General features: G+C 36.4%; 1 pseudogene; it reads right to left on the minus strand.

Annotated features, from left to right (window-relative positions):
- Positions 1–625: 625 nt before the first annotated feature.
- On the minus strand, positions 626–17,938 carry LOC149145292 (DNA mismatch repair protein PMS1-like; annotated as a pseudogene).
- Positions 17,939–23,323: the final 5,385 nt, after the last annotated feature.

The following is a 23,323-nucleotide window of genomic DNA, read 5'->3' on the forward strand; positions in this document are numbered from 1 at the left end:
TTTTCCACAACTATGTCATAAACCTCTTGCAAAATAAAGCCTAGATGCTTTGTGCGGGGAGGAGTTTCTTGTTTAGTGGAATAAAGTGCACAACACATTTGTGCATAACAGATTCTACAATCACTTCATCATGATGGAAACTATAAAATAGTTCACGTGCATCACGTGCTTGCCATCTTCCTCCTCCTTTCCTTTCAGCTTCCTCGGGCCCGTAAAACCATTGGCCTACAACAGCAAGAGAGCCATCTTTTGGTTGCTTTATATCATTTCTTGTAGCAACATATGGTTTCTTATTTTTTCTCTTCCCGGGTTATCAACACAGGATCCTCCAATTCATATTGACTTCCGTCGAGATCAAATGCAGCAAAATGCATTGTGATGCCTCGTCCCCTACTAGATTTTCTAATGGGTTCTCCAATGTGTTTCAAGTCCAGACCTTGATCTTTATCACTAACTTTTGATCTCTCCTCGACCTTGTGTTTCTCCGTTTCTTTTTGTGAAGTGGGTTTTGCAGTGAGGGAAAAAGCAGGAATGTTGTTATCATATTCTTCTTCACTGCTGTGGGATACATGAGCCAATCGCCTCTTTCCCATTATATATTTTCATGTGGCTGCTTCTCCCTATATTATGCATTCTGTGATGGTAACAATAGGTTGCATGTGTGCCTCAACTGCGAGGCACTTTCAAAGTTATTAATAGCATAAGTATATTTATTAGGAGCATAATATTTTTCTAAGGACTCTCCTAGAGTAGACATAAAAAGACCTTCATCATGAAGAAATATTTTTATTTTGTCTGGAGTTACATTCACATCATATGATGTAGTGGGAACGATGAAATTTAAGATGACCATAGGGTATTGCCGAGAGTTATAATATTTGTATAGCTTGATGAGCCTCACAAATGGGTAGTTATATGGGCTCATTTTATCTCATAACCTAGTAAAATCAACCATTCTCTTAGCTTTTTGTATATTTTTCTGATTATATTTATGCATATAGAGTGATGAGTTAGTTATGATGCTATGTGGTCTAACATGTGTTTAATGCAGATTATTTATGAATTTCGAGGTCAAATTCAAGGATCAAGTGGACAAATGGCAACAATAACTCGAATTTGACAAAAGAGAGGACGTATAGGAGGGAACCCCCTCATTTATTACTCCTCACTTTGAATTCCCCTTCATTCAGCTCAGACTACAAGCATCCAAACAATTCATTAGAAGGCAGTCAAGCAAGTGAAAGATGATTGATGACTATCTCGCTTTTTGGGAGCCAAGCCTCCCTGGTTTTAAGGAAGTTGTTGGTAACTTAATTTGTATAAGTAGAGAGGCCTAGAACCTCACCGGGGTAGGATTGTTTTTGTATTTTGCTTATGTAAACTCTGCTCCAACCTCAAGCTTATTATTTTGTGACAGTCTCATGTAATCTTGTTATTTTTTTTATAATAAAGATGGAATCATTTTTTAGCTAGCACTCAGTTACCTTAGAGGGCTGAAGCTCTTGGGTTAGGGCCCAATCCAAGTAGCCAAGCTCCTATTTACTTGTATTTGTATGTTTTATTTTAATTTGTAGATTAGGTTGTTGTTAGATGTATTTCGTTTATGGTTAAGAATAGGTTGCTTTTGATGATTCAATAGTTTGCTTCCATTTGTGCTTTCTGTAGCACGTTAAGAAGTGATAAAGGGAAGATTAAAAAGGCTAGAAATAGTGCCTTGGCCTCTCTTCCTCCATTTTGGACCATGATTTGAGGCAAAGACCCTCTTTCTGCCCCAAAAACACAGATTTTCCTCATTCATAGGACTTCTAGTGTTTGCAACTTTTTGGTTGGTTAACAATCTAGTTTTGCTTTGCTTTAGATATTATTCATCATGCTCACTTATTTATTTACAATAGTATTCTTTCATTCTTTCCTTTCTTCTAGCACTTCTCAGCATTTCCTTTCATAGATCATAGTTTAGACTAGTTTGATGCAAAACTCTATTTTTCTAGATGCACTCATTTCATTGCTTATTTGATCTTATTGGTTGATTGTTAGTCTCTTTGCAGCAGATATCTTCTAGCAGTAGGCCAGCCTATTAGCCATCACATCCTCCATCTGATCCATGACCTACATGTCACCCAAACCTCACCTCAACTCTACCTTAGTTTCCTCCATTTTTCATAAAACTTCTTCCTCTCTCCTTGAGTGAACCCAATCATCTTCCTCTCTCCTTGAGTGAACCCAATCATCTTCCTCTCTCCTGGTGATTCATGGTAGACCTTAGGTGCCCTAACACCTCATCCCAACCTTCATCCACCTTTTTCACCCACTTTCACACCCTCAAAACAGTGAAAATTTCTCTCAGCCTCCTCCTGTAGGCCTCTTGTACTTGCCTTGTTTTCCCCCTATAGATTTCTTGTGTCCTCCTATAGATTTTCCTGTAGGCTTTCTTTTGAAGGCCGAGTGTGGGAAAAGCCTCCAAAAGGCCACCCAAGACCTCCTAGGACCCATCCACACCATCATACATCCTCTCAAGTCCCAAAAACACCATCCAACGCCACCTATTTGCTGCCACATTCACAAACAATAAATTACATGCATGTCAAATTCACATAAAAATACATAAAAATCCAAAAAGATGTTTTATGCTTATCTACTTCTAGAAATAGATTATTTATATGTTGTTTACTTCCCTGAGTAGGTAATGGCATTATTTTCATGGTTTTCATAGTGCTTTCTGCAAAATTTGGATTAGTTGGTTAATTAGGGTTTACTAGATTTGCTTTACATTTCAATCTTTCTCCTTTCTGCAGTTAGAGTAGCATCTATAGAGTAATCTTTCTTTCCTTTCATCACATATAGATCTTCTTCTGGAATCCATATAATTTGGCTTGATCTCCCACTAATCTTACGTCGGTTGTCCAAGTTACAACCTGAAGTAAGAACTAGTACTTGTGCATACAGTAGCGACGCTTCCAAGTTTGTTACGAACTACCGGGTTGATAAGAGTAAAGTAGGTAGCCCAGGAGTTGTAACATGATTGCTGCATTACTGGTCCTCATCACATTTTGGCACCATTTCTAGGGAAGCATCGGAGTATTCTATGATTACTAATTTCTTCTATTTTTCTATTGCAAAATTCTGCTAATAGTTTATTTCAACAAAAGTAGACTAGTCCTTTCTTTTCCTTCAATTCTACATTTCCTTGCTTCCTTTTCAATTCTGCAAATTTCATTTCAGCAAGAGTAAACTAGCCTTTCTTTTCCTTTAGTTCTACATTTACCTGCTTTCCTCTTCAATTGTGCAAATTTCATTTCAGCATGTTCATTTCAGTTAGTTGCAATTTGTTTTGTTCAATCACCATTTCAGTTTCTGCAGGTACTATCACTTTGGGAAAAAAGAAAAACCAACCAAAAGGATTTCCTTTCATGCCTCATAGGAATAGATATAACTCAAGAAATTTTTTTCCCAACGCCCCCATTGCTTCACACAGCCAACCTTCTCTCTTTTTTGGCAATGGCGATTAAGAAGAACCCTTAGGTGAATAGCAAGGCATATTTGAAGAACCCATAGGGGAAGAAGAAGAAGAAAACATTCCTTTGGAGCCAATGGCTGAAAAAATAAATTCTAGGGGGAATGGAGAGATAATAGAGGGTACTTTTCTTATTCGGGAGACCAATGGGGACACCAAAATGAAGAATATAAGCCCTTCTGCCCTACCTCATTTCTATGGTCTGACTAAAGAATATCCTAACACCTTTTTTTTTGAGTTTGTTGTTATTTGTCAAACCTATGACTATGCAAAAGATGAGAAAAAGTTGAAACTGTTCCCTTTTACTCTCAAGGATGCAACATTGCACTGGTTCATGGGATTAACTGGCAATAGCATCACAACTTGCGCTCAGATGCAGCAAGCCTTTAACAACAAGTATCGAGACTATTGTAGGTGAAAAGATACTAAAGAAGAAATTTTTCTGAATGACCATAGGAAGTGATGAGTCCCCGAAGGACTATGAAGAGAGGTTCCAGCTCAGCTACAAAGGGATCATATGTACACTTGACCCTGAGTCTCTGAAGCTAGTCCTGCTGGGAACTCGGGAAGATCTTTTAGACACCCTCCATCTACTGGCCGGGGGAGACATCTACCGACTATCCTATGAGGACATAAAGACTATTTTTAGAAACCATTCTAGAGAAGCCAAAAAGAAAACTAAGGGGTGTCAACCCATAGTCAGTACCTCTTCCTCTAATTCATCCATTAAAGGAGAAACTGGAAATATGTTGGAAGACTTCAAGAGTGAGATGTTGTAGACTCTTTCCATGCAAATGGATACCTTTCATATCAAAAGGAAACAAGAGGAAGTAGAGCTGGCTTCAACCATTTTTTGCCCTAGATGCACCAGAAGGCATCCTAGGAATGAATGCCCATTGAACTCTATAGAGGTTTGTTCACTCTGTGAAGAAAATCATTCTACAGATAAGTGCCCTTCCTTACCCAGACTTAAAGTTGTATATCAAGGGGTTGAGGGAATCATTGAACAGCTCTATTACATAAACCAAAGGAGGCTGGATGGACCTAGCCCATACCAACAGGGGATGCAGGGGACATCTCTGGCATACTACAACCCCAAGCAACTGACTTCCATACCTTCTTGGGGCCCTCCTACTCATCCTTCCTGGTCCATGCCTCCTCCTTGGTCCTTCACATCTCACTATCATGCCCAACTATCCACCCATTCATTTCAACCCTATTCTCAGCCACAACCTTAGTGGAATGCACCTCATGATGGATGGAGGCCCCAATACAACTCTCTTCCCACTCTTTTGCATCCACCACCTTTGCAACCACAACAGCTACCTCCTGTTCCACCAAAGCAACCCCAAATGCCTACCCAACTGAATCTGAACCCGAACAACAAACATGCTCAGCAAGTGTATAGTTGGGAACCATCATGCCAAACTTATGCTGTGGAGATTCAAGAAATTAACTTGCAATCTGGGAAAGTTCTCCCAAATTGCCAGCCTCCACCAAGGGAGGTTCAGGAAGATAAAGTGGAAAGTGAACCGAAATCAATTCCACCCTTTCCCAAGAGACTATCCATGATAGTCCAGCCTACCCCAGAAGAAACTAAACTCTTGGGAGAATTGAAACATTTATGTGTGAACATACCACTTCCATAAAATATGTGCCTATCTACACTATGTTGATCAAAGAAAAATGCTTTAGGCATCCAGGAAGGCACAAGAGAGATGCCCCAACCATCAATGTCATCGCGAAACTATCTGACCTAATGTTAGGGCAGGTAATCTGTCCAAAATATCTGGACCCTAGAAGCCCAGTAGTTGATGTCCACATCAATGGCAGCATGATCTCACACACCTTGATTGATTTGGGAGCTGCCATTAATGTGATGGCAAAGGAAACAATGCTCAAACTCAACCTCCAGGGCTCCTTAAGGAAGACCACGATCGTGCTCTAGCTAGTAGACCGCTCCACCGTGACCCCTGAGGGGATTGCAGAAGATGTGATGGTCTCCATTGATTCTTTGGAGTACCGTGTTGATTTCTTAGTTCTCCAACCAAAGAAAAGCTCACTGGGTATCCTCTCATTTTGGGAAGACTGTGGTTGGCTACCATTGATGCCTAAATCAGCTGTCGAGCTGGGAACATGACCATAAATAACGGGCACATGTCCAAGCATTTAATCCTATATCCTCCTGCCAAACCCTTGCTAGAACATGATCTACCTATCTAGTTAGAGGAGGAAGATGAGGATGAAGTCTATTCTACACCATTTTGTGCATTAGAAATTGCCATGGGAGGAAAACAACAAGATGAGGATGATATGATTGAAAATCGGATTCAAAATCGACCTCCCAATGTATCCCCATTAGAGGACATAGGAAGAGAAACCCAAAACAACCCCTCAACTAATCTCAGAGTGGCCGACTCCACTTCTCTCCGTGTTAAGAATATAGAGTTCCGCCTAGAAAGAACCTTGAAAATCAATCCATCCCTATCCACTTCCTAGGAGAAGGAACTATGTAGCCTGGTGAGAAAGCACTTGGGTGCCTTTACTTGGAGTTATACGGAGATGAAGGGAGTGCACCCTTCAATATGTACTCATCATATATACATCAAGGAGGGTTGCAAGCTCAAAGGAGGATGAATCTAGCACTTAAAGATATTGTTAAGGAAGAACTGCAGAAATTTCTTGATGTAGGATTCATCTATCCCATCTCTGAGAGTGAATGGGTATCTCCTTTGGTGCTAGTGCCAAAGAAATATGGTAAGTGGAGAATCTATGTTGACTGTCAAGAATTAAACAAAGCCACTAAAAAGGACCATTTTACTTTACCTTTCATAGATCAAGTGTTAGACAGTCTGGCAGGGAAAAATCTTTTTTCTTTCCTAGATGGGTTTAGCGAGTACAATCAGATTCAAATTAGCCCGGAAGACCAAGATAAGACCACTTTCACTTTTCCTTGGGGTACCTTTGCATACCGAGTCCTTCCTTTTGGTTTCTGTAATGCTCCAACCACTTTCCAAAGAGTGGTATTGAGTATATTCTCTGAATTAGTTCATGATGCAGTAGAGATATATATGGATGACTTTACTCCTTATGGCTCTGACTTTCAGGAAGCTTTATCTAACCTAGGAAAAGTTCTAGACAAGTGTATTGAGATGAACCTATCCCTCGGTTTGGAAAAATTTGAATTTTTGGTAACTGAAGGGACAGTGTTAGGTCATGCAATATCTCAATAGGGACTACAGGTGGACCCCAAAAAAATTGCCATCATCCAAAGGGTCCCACCTCCTCAAAAGGTGAGAGATGTCAAAAGTTTCCTAGGCTTAGCTGGGTATTACACGAGATTCATTAAATATTTTAGTAAGCTAGCCTCTCCTTTGTTTGGCCCCTTTGGTAAAGATGTCAAGTTCATATGGTTGGAAAACTTTCAAGAAGCCCTAGATACCTTGAAGAGCCAACTCGTCACTGCCCCAATTCTGAGAGGCCCAAACTAGGCCCTACCTTTCCACATTCACATAGATGCATCGAACAAAGCAATAGGAGCAACTTTGGGACAAATTGATGAAAAGTTAGCTTATGCCATATGTTGTGTGTGGAGCATGATTGTTTTGAGGTCTTTTGTTTCAGCCGAATGTATACCCCAGGAAGTTTGTACACCCATCCATGCGGGGGGGGACTTGTCCCCCCCCCGCAGGGGTCCAGGGGGGCCAATCCCCCCTGGCTGGGGGTTTCGGGGACCAGCGGTCCCCCGGCAGGGGTTCGAGGGCAGCGCCCCCAAAGCCAAAAATATATGTAAAATTGCCTTGTAAAAATATAGTAATTTCTAGTCAATCTGGGTCGTTCATTAGGTGGATGATCTGACGATAGAACTTATGTTTAGTTTAGGGTTTTTTGCCCTAGAAGGCAACCCCTCTCTTTGTATGAGGGCATTGTATTTGAGGCTGAGATATAGATGTGTAGTCTCTGAGCGAGAAACAGAGAGGTGAGACTGTGAGAGAAAACAGAGGATATTACAGTGGATTTTCTGTAGGTTGTGTCTCTTCATTTTGCTGGATAATAGAAAGGAAGGACTGGCTATTCAGGGTGGACGTAGCCCAAATTGGGTGAACCATGTATATTTGTGTCTCTCTTATTTTATGCATTTTCTTTGTTTATATTTCTCCAATATTTTATGTTTTCCATTTCTCTGTAATATATAATTTTCTAACACCATATACTTTATAAGCAAAAACTTGTCAAAGGTAGAGTTAAACTATACAGTGATTGGGAAGGAACTCCTAGCTGTCGTGCATTCCTTAAAAAAATTCAGAAATTATATCACATGCTATCAAGCCTTTGTTCACACTGATCATGCTACAATTAGATATTTAATGAACAAACTAGATGTAAATGCTCGCGTTATTAGATGGTTTCTTTTACTGCAGCAGTTTGATTTGACCATTATTGATGCCTGGTAAAGAAAATGTTGTTGCTGACTTTTTGTCTAGAGTAAACTTTCCTACAGGTGAAGAAGGAATGGTGGATGACCAAATGCCAAATGAACATCTATTTGCTATCTCAGAACTCTCACCATGGTTTGTTGATAGAGCAAACTACTTGGTTTCAGCACAGTTCCCACCACACCTGTCCTTAAAAGAGAAGAGTAAGATAGTAAGGAAAACCACCCCTTTCACTTGGATTGGGGGCAATCTCTTCAAACTTGGCCCATATTAGATCTTGAGAAGATGTGTCAAGGAGGAGGAAGTCTTTGAAATCCTCCTGACTTGTCATGATGGGGCTTGTGGAGGTCATTTCATAGCAAAAAGAACTGCCTTCAAGATATTGCAAGAAGGCTACTACTGGCCCACTCTTCATCATTATGTGAGGAGATATACCAGCCAATGTGATCGGTGTCAGAGGATGGGTAACCCTACTTCAAAGGATGAGATGCCCATGCAACCTCAAATGACCTTTGAGCCATCTGAAAAGTGAGTCATGGACTTTGTGGGTTCTATCAGCACTCCTTCAAAGCAGAAACAATACATCATTGTGTGCACCACTTACCTGAAAAAGTGGGCAGAGAAAAAATCAATCAAAGCAGCAACAGAGGAAAAAGTAGCTGAGTTTTTGAGAGAAAACATATTCTATAAGTTTAGGTATCCAAGAGAGTTGGTCATAGATCAAGGCAGTTAGTTTACTTCCAATTTAATTGAAGATCTGCTCACACATCATAGAATCAAACACATGACTTCCACCCCTTACAATCCACAAGCCAATGGGTAGGTGGAGGTCACTGACAGAGCATTCAAAGAGATCCTAACAAAGGTAGTGAGCAGCGGCAAAAAAGACTAGGCAAATAGATTAGTTGAGGCCACTTGGGCCTACAACACAACATGGAAGACCACCACAGGGTTCGCACCGTATGAACTGGTCTATGGGAAGAAGGATTTGCTATCCATAGAATTTGAATTCAATACCGTCAAGATGGTAGCTCAGCTGGACCTAGACCTCAGCCGTGCATAGAAAGAAAGATTACTTCCACGCACAGAAAGAAAGATTACTTCAGCTCAATGGATTGGATGAACATAGATTGCAGGTCCTTCTCCATATAGAGGTAGTTCAGCTTCAGAGAAAGATATGGCATGACAAAAATATCAAGGAGAAGCAATTCCAAGAGGGATATTGGGCACTACTCTATGATTCAAGATACAAATATTTCAAAGGCAAGCTAAGGACAAGATAGCTAGGACCCTACACTGTGGAGAAATGCAATGACAATGGTTCATTTTTTATCAGAACCATTGATGATGAAGCCATCCCCATGCTTGTCAATGGACATCAGTTGAAATTCTATAAGAAATCCTTCTCCGAGTGAGACTTCATCGAAGAAATGAATAAGGCAGTGATGGTACTGGAGCATGTCTTAGCCTCCACTTCACCCACTCACTGAAGAAAAAGAAAAAAGAAATTAAAAAATAAGGACTCGAGTGAAAACCTCCATGAGGCACTTCAGTCCCATCATTGGGTTGAAAACCTCTTATGAGGTGGCCCAGTGATGTCAAAAAAAAAAAGAAGAGAAAACAATAATATCCCTGGGCGAAAACATCCCTTGGAGGTTCCCAAGGCAAGCAATTAGGGTGAAAACCTCCCTGAGGTGCCCTAGTTGTTTTCAAAAAAAAAAAAACAGAGAGAAAAAGAAAAATGAATTTTCATTTGCATTGCAGGTTTGCGAGAGGACTACAGGAAGAAGAAGAAGGTGCCAAGGGAGCCTTGACCTCCACACTATCACCTATCCTACCTTCCCACACCTTTCTCCATCATTCTTGGCATTTCTTTCACCTCACTGTACTTCTTTTTAAAAAACTGTGTTTTCTACAGGAGGCTCTATGTTTTCTACAAGAGGCTCATGTAGGAATTACAGATAGCCAAAAGTGGATATAAATGGTAGTTTGAGGGACATGGAAGTTTCATGAGGAACTTGTAAACCCTTCGACAGTCTTCAAACCTCATTTCCATCATTTCCAAGCTTGCATCACACCCCAAGCATCATTCTTCTTCCTGTCCATGAAAAACACAAAAAAAATAGTTTCTCGGGAAAAGAAAAAAAACGAAAAATAAGAGAGGAAGCAGCACCATCCACCTCACTTGAAGCTTACATATTACCTCTCCATCTCTATCTACATCTATGGCATCATCCTCATAGCTCCAAGAATAGAAAGAAGATGAAGTTTCAAGGGGAGAAGCAACTACAGGAGCTCCTGTAGGAATTCCTGTAGCAGGTGATCCCATTAAAATTCAACATCAGTAGCAATAGAGTGCAAAAATGAAGGTTAGGAAGATGCTTGAAGCGTAGATCCAGCCAGAGAAGAACCTGCACAAGATGTAGCCACACATTAGCAAGCAGACATCATGCATCAAAAGAAACAAAGGAATGCAGCAGAGAGAGAGCCACAGTACCTCACAGCAAATACATTCAGATCGCAGGTAAGTAACTAACCCGCTCCTCTGTTTGCATTTTTATAATTAGAAGTCATGCAAAAGCAATGATATGGTTGAGGTTAAACAAGGGAAAGGTGGCCAATTAACTTGGCCACATTCATCTAGTTGACTCAAGAAATATGTCAAGGACAAGGAGTAGAGGAAGTGTGAACTCCGATGCAATCATGATGGATGATTACGAGGAGGGGCCATGATGACAACGAAGGTGGGAACCAACAGCCCGAATATGGCCAACGTATACTTTGCCAGCTCACCCCCCCCATCACTGGAAATATCCATAAAGGGTAATAAGTACTCCTCCCCGGGCACTGTCACCACCTTTTCCTTCATTCTCTCCTCGTAACTCAGCTACAGTAGTCTCCTTGTGCCCCCACAGCCTCGTAACCATCATCCTCCATTGATCTGTCCCATATTCCTACTCTCAGTGTTTTCTACAGGAGCAGTTACAAGTTCTACAGGAGCACCTACAAGAATTCTATAGGAGGGACAACAAGCTTCTAGAGGAGGGGAAGTGAGTTGTTTTGAAGGGAGAAAACATGAGTTTTAGCATGATTTTCAGTCTGAGGAGGTAGGTTTCAAGCATTCCCCCATTGAATATAAATTTATGCAAGTAGTGGTTTCAACTTGAGGAGGAGATAAAGCCTTTAGGAGGAAAAAGTACATAAAACAATCTTCTGCTTATTTTTAAAAAAAAACACAGTCTCCTATATTTCTTTGTTTTTCTCAAAAATTGTTGTCTCCATCTCCACATTTGGTTTCCCAAAAGAGTATAAAAAAAATGATAGGAGAATTTATGAGAAAGGATGTTGAAGAGAGATTCCATACAGGCTGGTAGATTATTTAATTAAATGGAAAGACCTGTGAGCAATTTTGAAACCAACGTTTCGGACTAGCTAGGTGAGTCCATCATCAGGGTAATGAGATCTGCATTTTGAGAAAGAGAGAGTCAAGAAAATGAGAACCTATTAATAGAAGGATGGATAAACAACCTAGGTTTGGAGAGGTCGGCTTGCATTTCATCAATTTATTAATAAATGGATTAAATAAATTTTAAATTTTGATTTTAAATTTTAATTTAATTAATGATTTTTAAACCTATATTAAAAGTAAATTTTTTTAACTAGATTAATTTGACCTAATATTGAAAATAAAATTAATTTAAACTAAATAAAATCAATTTAATAAATTAATAAATTAATTAATTAATTAAGTTAATTTTAAATATAGTTTCAATTAATAAATTTGAAACTATATTAATTTATTAATTAATTAATTTTTAAATTTAGTTAATTAATAAATTTGAATTTTTTTTAGATAAAATAAATTCACTTAAATTAATTTGGCCTAAAATTAAAAATAAAATTAGTTTAAACTAAATGGATTCAATAAGTTTTAATTTTGTTTTAAATTTTAATTTTATTACTAAATTTAAAACTATATTAAAAGTATTTTTTTTATTTTTTTTTTTAATTAAATAGATTAATTTGACCTAACTAAACATAAAATTAATTTAAACTAAACTTAACATAAAATCAATTTAATTAATTAAATTAATTTTAAATTTGGTTTAATTAATAAATTTAAAACTATATTAACTAATTAATTAATTAATTAATTAATTTTTAATTTTAGTTTAATTGGATTAATTTTATTAATAAATTTAAAACTATATTAAAAGTAAAAAAATTTATTTTAAATAGATTAATTTGACCTAACTAAAGATAAAATTAATTTAAACTAAATTTAACATAAAATCAATTTAATTAATTAATTAATTAATTACATTAATTTTAAATTTGGATTAAATAATGAATTTAAAACTATATTAATTAATTAATTAATTAATTAATTTTTAAATTTAGTTTAATTAATAATTTTTTTTTTTTATTAAAATTAATTCACTTAAATTAATTTGGCCTAAATTAAAAAAGAAATTAGTTTAAACTAAATTTAAAATAAGATCAATTTAAATTAATTAAATTAATTTTAAATTTAGTTTAACTTTTAATTATGCAATTATATATATATATATATATATATATATGTTAATATTAATTTTTTTTTTTTTTTGAGCTATGAATGCTGTCTTAAGGGAGAATTTGTATAAATTAAAGTTACTTTATTTTGTTTAACAAGGGTTTCCAGGTATTACTTAGTTTAAGACCATCATCCATATTCATATTATTAGAAGATTTTTCAATTTCTATTGCCTCTTTCAATTTCATGGTCTTGCAGAGAGGCAATAGAACTTGAAAAATCTTCTAATAATATGAATAGGGATGATGGTCTTAAACTAAGTAATACCTGGAAACCCTTGTTAAACAAAATAAAGTAACTTTAATTTATACAAATTCTCCCTTAAGACAGCATTCACTGCTCAAAAAAGTAAATAAATTAATATTAACATATATATAAATATATATATATATATATATATATATAATTGCATAATTAAAAGTTAAACTAAATTTAAAATTAATTTAATTAATTAATTAATTAATTTAAATTGATCTTATTTTAAATTTAGTTTAAACTAATTTCTTTTTTAATTTAGGCCAAATTAATTTAAGTGAATTAATTTTAATAAAAAAAAAAAATTATTAATTAAACTAAATTTAAAAATTAATTAATTAATTAATTAATTAATATAGTTTTAAATTCATTATTTAATCCAAATTTAAAGTTAATGTAATTAATTAATTAATTAATTAAATTGATTTTATGTTAAATTTAGTTTAAATAATTTTATCTTTAGTTAGGTCAAATTAATCTATTTAAAATAAATTTTTTTACTTTTAATATAGTTTTAAATTTATTAATTAAACCAAATTTAAAATTAATTTAATTAATTAATTAAATTGATTTTATGTTAAGTTTAGTTTAAATTAATTTTATGTTTAGTTAGGTCAAATTAATCTATTTAATAAATAAATAAATAAATTACTTTTAATATAGTTTTAAATTTAGTAATAAAATTAAATTTAAAACAAAATTAAAACTTATTGAATCCATTTAGTCTAAACTAATTTTATTTTTAATTTTAGGCCAAATTAATTTAAGTGAATTTATTTTTTCTAAAAAAAAAAAAAATTAAATTTATTAATTAACTAAATTTAAAAATTAATTAATTAATAAATTAATATAGTTTTAAATTTATTAATGAAACTATATTTAAAATTAATTGAATTAATTAATTAATTTATTAATTTATTAAATTGATTTTATTTAGTTTAAATTAATTTTATTTTCAATATTAGGTCAAATTAATCTAGTTAAAAAAATTTACTTTTAATATAGGTTTAAAAATCATTAATTAAATTAAAATTTAAAATCAAAATTTAAAATTTATTTAATCCATTTATTAATAAATTGATGAAATGCAAGCCGACCTCTCCAAACCTAGGTTGTTTATCCATCCTTCTATTAATAGGTTCTCATTTTCTTGACTCTCTCTTTCTCAAAATGCAGATCTCATTACCCTGATGATGGACTCACCTAGCTAGTCCGAAAAGTTGGTTTCAAAATTGCTCACAGGTCTTTCCATTTAATTAAATTATGAGAAAGGAGCCCACCAAATCCACCAGGCTCCATGCACATCCCCAAGTAGTGGACATATTCGCAAGAGAAAATTGGATGAACTTTTTTGAGAAATTCTGAGGGTTCGATGAGGAAATTTCCCAAGAATTTGCCCACTCTTTGGTCCCACACACAAGAACACATGCCACTGTCACCTTTAGACGTCTTTCCATGGAGATAACCCATGAATTCATTAGTAGGGTCACTACCCTTCCTCTTGGGCTGCCTTGGAGTAAGGATGAGAAACCAATTGGCCAGGTTGCCAAGAAAAACTTTTTCCAAAACAATGAAACCCGTGTAGAGGATAAAAATGGCATTAGAAGGGCTAGCATAACATATCCTTGGGGTGAGGTTAGCTACCAAATAATCAATTACATTTCCTGTGAGGGGATGTACAACATTTTCTATGGTTATCAATTTATAATCCTTCATTAATTAAGGTATGGCATGGACACTTGAGCACCTCAGAAGCTTAGCATCCCCTACTTCCTCCTGTAGTCCCTCATTGACTCCAACACTAAATTTCAAGCAGGTAGTTCATAGTAGCTAGCTCACCATGGGTTAATCAAAATCCTAGTGGAAGAAGCCCTCCATACATTCACACTCCCTATATCATGGAAGTCTTCCGAAACATGACAGCTAAGGATGACATAAAGGCCCTAACCTATGATATCAATACTACTAGCAGTGAGGACGAAAAGTAGCAAGGGGGAGAAGTTGACGCCACTGGTGACATAGCAGAACAAGAAAGAAAGGAGGAAGAAACTAAGATAGAGGAGGAGAAAGTTGAAGAAACAGAGTAGGGAGAAACAGAGCAAAAAGAGAGAGAAAAAGAGACAGAAGAAGGAGAAAAAGAGGCAGAGAAGGAAGAACAAGGAGAAGGGTCCCCTGAGACACTGGAAAGAGAGGCAGCAACTGCCCCCACTGCCGTCAGTACACCAATCAAGCCAAAGCAAAAAATGAAAAGGCAAGCCTCAATGTATTTTAGCGCTAGGAAGAGCACCAGAGTCAAAGCAGGCAAACTTCAGCCCTCTTCAAAAATGCAAATTACAATTGAAGATTCACCCTTTGCCCAAGGAAAAGAATCCCCTTCCAAGGAACCTATCACATATGAAAGGGAGACTCCTAGATCTCCCACATTGAAATAAAAGGTAGAACTACAAGACCCAAAAACAGTCCTACAGGAGGCTTAGACAATTCTACAGGATGCACTGTCAAAACTACAAGAGATCCAATGATACAAGAACCTAATCCCCAGCCTAGTCTTGCCTCCTACTACAATCTTCTTGATGGAGGAAGGATAATTCCACAAAAATTTTGAATTCTACTATTATTTGAATTAGAGAAAGAGAGAATAATAACACATATGTGGATGAAAATAGCCAAATCCAAGGGAGTTGAGGATATTGGCCATATGGAAAACAAACTCAGAGAAATGGGTAGAGAGTTGAGTGCTATCAGAAACAGAGAAGAAATTACAAGAAGCCACCTTGAAACTAAAAATGAATTGCTAAGGAGGCAGCTGCAAGAGAAAGAAACCCAGTTGGCATGCATGGCCAACTTATCCATGGAGGCATTGCAATGTAGAACACCAGCAAAATCCTATGGCCTATATCTCAAAGACCAATGGTTACAATTCTAGACAAAGACTCTAGCACAAAGAGGCACAATGCCTTTCCAAGATTACAGGAATTTTATGGATCTGTGCGACCAAAGCACATCTGAAGATAAGGAAAAGATGGTAGAATTCTACCTACATAACATGGCCCTCATAGACATCAAAGCGTGGGACCCCAATGCCAGACTAGGGGACCTGCAACTAATGGCCATGGCCTCATGGATGAACCATGAAGAGTTGAGGGCAGAAAAAATAAGAAGATTGACATAGACAGCGATTCACATAGACAAACTATTGATCTCCTGAAGCCCTTCCACTTCTTGATCCGGGCTTAGATAGAAATCCTTCAAGACGGCATCCATATGAGACACATATGCCTAAAGTGTCTAAACATGAAAGTGTCTTGGTACCAAAAATTGTTACTATATTATCGTTAATGGAACCACTTCCCTGTGTTCTTAAAACCACATTTTTGGAATTTTTTCCTATCACATTAGTGAAAGCAAATCAAACACCTATGGCAAAAAGAGCATAAGCATGCAATATGGATAGAAGTTAGCCATATTCTCAATGAATATTTCGACTGAACTCCTTATACCTTACAGGAAAAGATGAAAACAATTTTGTCACTGTAACAATAGTACCAATCTGACATGCCATACTTTTCTGGGAAGAAATCAAACCTGAATAGTCAATTGTCAATTGTGTACCAATAGTTTCATGGCTTGTTCTAGTTACAATGGTCACATCTCCCAAAGCACAAAGTGAACTTAGTGCCTCTTCTCGATGTGTTCTAATTGATTCTAAGTATGAGCCATCCCAATAGGGTAATACATGGTACCCATCAGATTCATTTAGTAAGCGGTGTTATGGAACGCTGGTGAATGCTATGATGTATGAAGCCCATACACTGATGCTCTCTCTACTCTATGTGAGTTACCCTTCCATCCGTCCGATGCAGTAAGTCTAAGAATGAGCAATCATCATCACATCCATATCCTGGAAAAGTTGTCTGTCTGTCTTCACTCATCAATAATATATGGGGGTTTAGTTGAGCCCGACAAGAGGCACAATAGTGACGCACTCCCAATTCTTGCCTCAAGCAAGTGTATTCAATCAAAGGCTCATGCAATGAATGCTATAATTTCAGGTAATTGAAAACCAACTGGTATATAAGTTCAAGATGCTAGGTTGTTGGTATAGGTCCAAACATCAGTATTAGTGTAGGCTGGTAAGTTTAGTAAGTGCTCTGACCCAAGCTCGTACAATGCTCAAAGTTAAGATCAGTGAACTGGTCTTTCAAGGTTTTTTCAGACAACATGAGTTGGTTGCTATTGCACATAAAGTAATCAAAGTGGATATCCGGTCAATAGAAAGCAGTAAGTGCCTACCTCCTCTCCTTACCACTCAAATTGAATGATTCTCGGCCTGCATGTGTGTTTCAGTGGGTATGTTCACCCTCATCGTCAATGGTGAATCGGAGGGTAATGGGTACCTAACCTCCATCCTGTGGATAGGCTCTTGGCTAGCATTGACAGGTGGGTAATGAAGTTCTATCAATGGGCTCAATGAGTTCAGCTATGATTGGCAGGTCTGATTAGGTGGGTTTGATCATCGCCTCAGTCGGCTCTGTCAGGCAACTCTGTCCCTTGTCGGTGCCATATTTATTTCCCGGTGGATGTGGCGTGGTGAAGGTGAGTTGGCAATGTTAGGTGTGTCCTGCCTAGCGGTTGCAGTACCTTCTTCCCGGTGCGGTATTTCTATCCATCCCTCGGTCACTTCTTAGCTTGTTGGATGGATGTGTGATGTGGTGAAGGTGAGTCGTCTCAGTCATTTGGTCTGAACCTCTATTCTTGTCTGGTGGGTGAGGTTGTTATCATCCATCCGATGGGCCGCCCTACCCCAAACTATGTGATCTATAGTCCGTCTGTTGCACTGCTTCATCTCCAACTAATCCAAAGGAAATCAATGATTGCAGGTCAGAAAAAAGTTGAAATCTTGGAAGTATGATACTTGAGAGTCACACTCTGATAATTCTTAGGTGAAATACCACAACCATGATCTCCAACCTCAAAGGATTCTCCTCCGTACTCTTTTAGTTTAACCTCAATGTTGCATGCTTCTGCATCAAAGTTATTTTCTACAAGTTCCTTAACAACACTTGAAAGGTCTAGAATAACTTGTCCAGAACATATTCTGTGCACATCTGCTTTATGGATAGGTTTGATGATTGTTGAATCTGCCCTTCCATCCATCCTCAGACATAAAATGATCCAATCAATTTTTCACATAACATTAACCTGCATGAGTATCAAGACTTGTAATCAATGCATCTTATAAATTAAAAATCCGCACTTTAAAGTCCAATGCGGAAAAACACTTTAGTTTTATACTTTACCTTGTCTGAAAAGTCCATTGAAAATGCAGATATGATGGACAATTCTGATCAGTGAGAACTTCATATAATCAATCCAATAGTTACAAAAACAACGATTTGGTCACATTTGAAGTTTCTTGTGACTTCAAAGAATTAATATTTACATCAACTGCAGAGACTGCCAACTGGCTTCTCTACTCCGCAAGATTCTTTTCAAATAAGGGTGAAAAATTGATAGACAATAGTGTACATCCTCCAACGTCTAGGAGAATTCCTGAACAACATGGGAGTCAAAAAAAAAAACTAATCCATGTAATACAAATCTCCATACACATGCAACCCAACTAGAGTTTGAAATGCTGACCAAAGACATAGAGACATACTTGCACCCTGGATTAAAAGAATGTGCAGAATTTGGCAATAAATTATAGTAGACAATTATACAACTAATTGTTAAATTGTCACAAGTATCCAGATTAATTTTCAGGCATCATGCAGTAGCTCAGCAAGTCATTCCAGTTCTATTTTCACTTGGAATGATACAAAAGCTAGCTAAATAATTCTCCCTTGCCAACGTCCACAAAATAATTTCACTTTGTAGACTGAATTTATAGCATGGTTACTCATTTGTCATTTTCGAAGATTATGCTAATCTTCCAATACCAAGTTAGTCAGTCTTAAGGCACATTTATCTATCAATGTATGAACCTTTTAGAACATGTTGTAGTTCCACCTCTGCAAGGATCAAGTACAAATTTAAAAAAAAATAAAAATATATCGAAGGAAGGAACTAGATGATGTTCTGAAAAATTACCTTCTCAACCAAAACTAAACTATAACGTTAGTTAGGGTTTTATATATCTGTCACATTTTGGTATCTTGTACATCAACCAATCTTTAAATGAATATTTACATTAGTGCATTAGAATAAGATATTCACTTGAGTTTCATTTTTTTTAATGGAAATCGCATGAGTGAACGAGGGCATGTGGAAATCGTCTACTGTTAAAATAAAATAAAAAATAAATGCCCATCTACACCATACTAATCAAACATATGACAATTTAGGTGAGAAAACAATTATGAAAAAAAAAGACCTGAAGAAACTATGAATCATGGCTCGGATGACCAATGGATTTTGGATGATAGATCCATTGTATTACTTGAGAACAAAGGTGCCAACATAGTTACCATGGAAACTCCTGAGCTTTGAAGCTTGATAAAATAACTTGAAGTGATTGTAAGAAATGGATTTGTTGGTCTAATGTATGTTGAATTCTCAATCCATTTTATCTCTCCAAAACTGATTTTCCAACTTAGCTACATTGTGCTTCAAAGGCCTATGATTTGATAGTTTGAAAAAAAAGACTTGAAGCAACTATATGCCATTGCTCATCTGGCCATTCTATGTTGTTGTTGAATCCATAAATCACCAACTTAGTTACCCTGTTGCAAAGCCCTTGATTTAATGTTTTGAAGAAGACTAATATTACGTTGTTGGGGAGTTTCTAATGAGTAAATGAGGAGGCTCCTCTCTTATGTCCCAACTAAGAAACAAACTTTTGATGTCACACTCAATGACAAAATAACTTTTCACATTGCATCATATCGGCTTACAATTTCAATTGAATGCATGGATCGTAATATTATCTTTCCTTTATCCCCTGAACAAGCTAAGAATTCACCACAACTACTAAGCTCCATGAAATTAATACAACCATTTGTTTTAGAGGTTGCAAGAAGTTTCCAATTGATTGAGTAAAGAAGTAGATTCATATCATCATTAGAATATAATACAATTCGACCATGTCATGATACTACCATCTTGGCTAGTGCACTTCCATTTGGATGATAAATAGGCCTTACATACCTACCATGCCATAAAGTATACAATTGGAATCTTTAGATCCACTGACAACAAGGTCAAGCTCCACGCAGGTAGCTACATAAGTGAGAACATCATCATGTCCACAAGGCATGTGGCAAGGGTTGTTTGATAACATATGATCTTCTAAATCTGATCTGGGATATTCATTGCATCTCATACTTTCTTATTAATAGCTCTAGTACGCGAAGTAACTTCCCATACCATAACTGTTGTACCATTACTACCAATAACTATAATACTCCCATCCATTGCCACTGAAATTAAGAAAGAAAATTTTAATATGCTAGCTGATATTCTGGGAGATCACTCTCTTGAGCTAAAACTACAAAATTAGGAAAATATCCTGTAGAAGGCAAACATTTGGATTCAAATAAACTAGCAGAAGAAAATGTAGGTTGATGGACAACATAAGTAGGTATGTAGAATAATCAAGTCAAACCAACACCAACTTAAGAACAGATACCAAGGCAAGGAAGTACAAAATATCCATCCTCTTGGAGAATAAAAATCCTAGGCTTTGCCCATTTTAGCTAATGGCCATTGCCGATATTGAATTTTGGACTAAAAAAAAAATGCAAAGCCCAAGGACTACAGATGTTAGAAATTAATAGTTGAAGAAGACATGAGAACCACATAGCCATGTCACTAGGTTAACAAGGACGATCAGGTCCCATACATAGAATAATGGCAGAGAAAAAGCAGTGTTGTACTCTGGACTTTAAAAATATAAAGTAGGCGAAAATGTCTACAAGAATTGCTAGAAAATAGAGTTGTCAAATACCTAAAACACAGCTAACCAGGTCTTTGTACTACCTTACGCTTTGAACCATGTGCCCATCATTCAAAGATATAACTCTAAAACTGTTATCCCAATTTCCACAACTCAGCAGAAAGCGATGACCGCACTTGTAGGGTAGAAAAGAATTGTGTCCCAAGCTCAAGGTTCTCATCCAAGGGACCACCAATTTTATGAGGAATACTAAGATATAAACCAATACAAAAAGAAAATGGTTCCTGTCAAGAGTAATGTGTACTGATAAGATCAGATTTGATAAGATATTTGACTTTCATCACAACTATTCAGTATAGTAAATATAAAACGGACGTCAAAAAAATTGTCTAGCAATGTTATTTGGCCAATCCACATTCACCTCCTATTAGGTACGAGGGAAATGAATAACTGATATTATTTTGGTAAAACATGCTCTGAAATAAGATCCAATTGCGAAACCAAAATTAAGTTCTGTAAGCATTGATTTTCTATAAAACTTGTGAAGACAAAGAGGTGAAGTTGCCTCCAGTCTGTAACTGTGAGGTTAGCCACATTTTGACTCTCATGATAAGCCCTGGTCTACAAGTACATCAGTTGACTCCATCACACCAAAAAACAATATTACTGTTGATTCTTGAAAGCTTGCAGAAACTACTAAAGTCAGTGTAATTGAGCCTGGTGCATAATATAATGGACAGGCAATGGGCATGGGTAGCCCTCACTTAGGATGTTTTTTCCGAAAATGCTGGATAGGTGTCTGCCAAAAATTTTCAAATTGACCTTCAACAACATCCCATTATAATGGATCTTCTATTGCTTCTATACAAACTCCACTTTCATAATTTAAATGGTAGAAAACATTGGCAGCCTGCTATCCAAGAAATAATTTAGAGCTTGAGAATCAAATGTTGACAAACAAAAATGTTGTTTTAAATTTCAATGCAAGATGTCACATGAATAGATCATACAAAATAATTAAGTTGGCTTGCCACGTTGCTTGCAGCCAATTATTAAATCAATCCAATGATGAAGATTGGAACTAACATACTCACTCTCAAGTGCTTCCCTGTCTCAGAATATGAATTCCTTAGGTGAGTCCTGCAATTGATTAACTTCACTTTTAGTACATTGTAAATACCATTGTTTTTCATTCAATAATAAAATGCACCCATCTACAGAGATACTCAAATCTACATAACATGAATGGCAATGAATGTTACATTCTAGAATAACCAAAGGATAGAAGCCTGGTTTGTCAACACTAAAATAAAGGACAATTTAACTCTTGCACTTGAGTCATTTTAATAATATGGTTCCAGTAGAGAAAAAATAAAAATAAAAAAATTGTAGCCTTTAAAACAACGAATAGAATAAAATAACTAAACTTCATCAGTTTGTGCAAACAGTACCTGCCCATTTGTAACACTAATGGAAGGAAAAACTATTAATTGATTTAGGTTTACAAGCTAAGTAACAAGACACAGCCCTCCAAGGGGTATGTCCATATCCCACATGTCAAGCAAGTGGCATGCTGGGACACATGTCCTACATCAGAAAAAGTGCCAAACGTGTATTAGACACATACCCTAGATTAGTTGCTCTCTTCCTCGAGAAACAACCTTAACATATTCTATTTTGGCCATGTATTTGGTATCTCTAGGTGGCTAACTACATCGTCTAAGAGACTACTCCCATTTTGGCTTGAGTATTTATAGGTGAAGTTATCTAGCTACATGGGTTACCCATAAAGATCATTTTGATAAGGACTCTCGCTTTACTTATACATTTTGGACAAGTTGCAGTTAGTTTTGGGAACTTAGTTAAACCTTAGCATTGCATATCGTCTATAATAGATGGAAAGGCTGAAAGAGTAAATCAAGATATAGAATATATGCCTATAATATATGTCAGGGATAATTAGACTCAGTGGGAAAGGTACTTATCATTAATATAGTGTCCTATAAATTACCACAATTCAATTAGGATGCCTCGTCAATCTCTATATGGCAGGCCATGCAAGACACCATTGAGTCGACAAAAGGATGGAAGACACAATGATAGTCACGATAGGTTTGTTTAAAACAAAATGGAGGAATAGTTAAGATAGATTCAATAAATTTTAAAGGAAGCAAAATATAGGAAAAAGAGTTATGTTAATACACCTAGTATCAATTGAAGTTTTAAAGTGGGGGACCAAGTTTGTTTTTATTTTTAGTTATTCCTAACACTATTTAATTTGAGAAAGGTATGAAGTTACCACCTCGTTTTATAGGACCCTTTAGAATCAAAGAGAAAATTAGAATAGTATCCTATTGTCTTGAAATACCACCCTAGTTTCATAAAACTCATGATGTTTTTATGTATCTGTCCTATAACATTATGTTTCTCATGAATCCCACAAACTCAACTGGAGGGAATTATAGGTCTCAGACGTGGGAACCACAATCATCAAACCTATATGTATATTATACCATAGTGTTTGATAGCTCATGCATCACTTGGTGGACCAAGTTAAGATATAATGGGACAAGTCTAACCCAAGATCTACTACCCGAGAGGGCGCAAAGACTATATGCCACAATTACCCCTCACTTTTGACCATT

The sequence above is a fragment of the Pinus tabuliformis genome, chromosome X, assembly GCF_031772625.1.
Source record: "Pinus tabuliformis cultivar Carrire ecotype Pingquan chromosome X, CPIR1, whole genome shotgun sequence".
Classification (NCBI taxonomy): Eukaryota; Viridiplantae; Streptophyta; class Pinopsida; order Pinales; family Pinaceae; genus Pinus; species Pinus tabuliformis.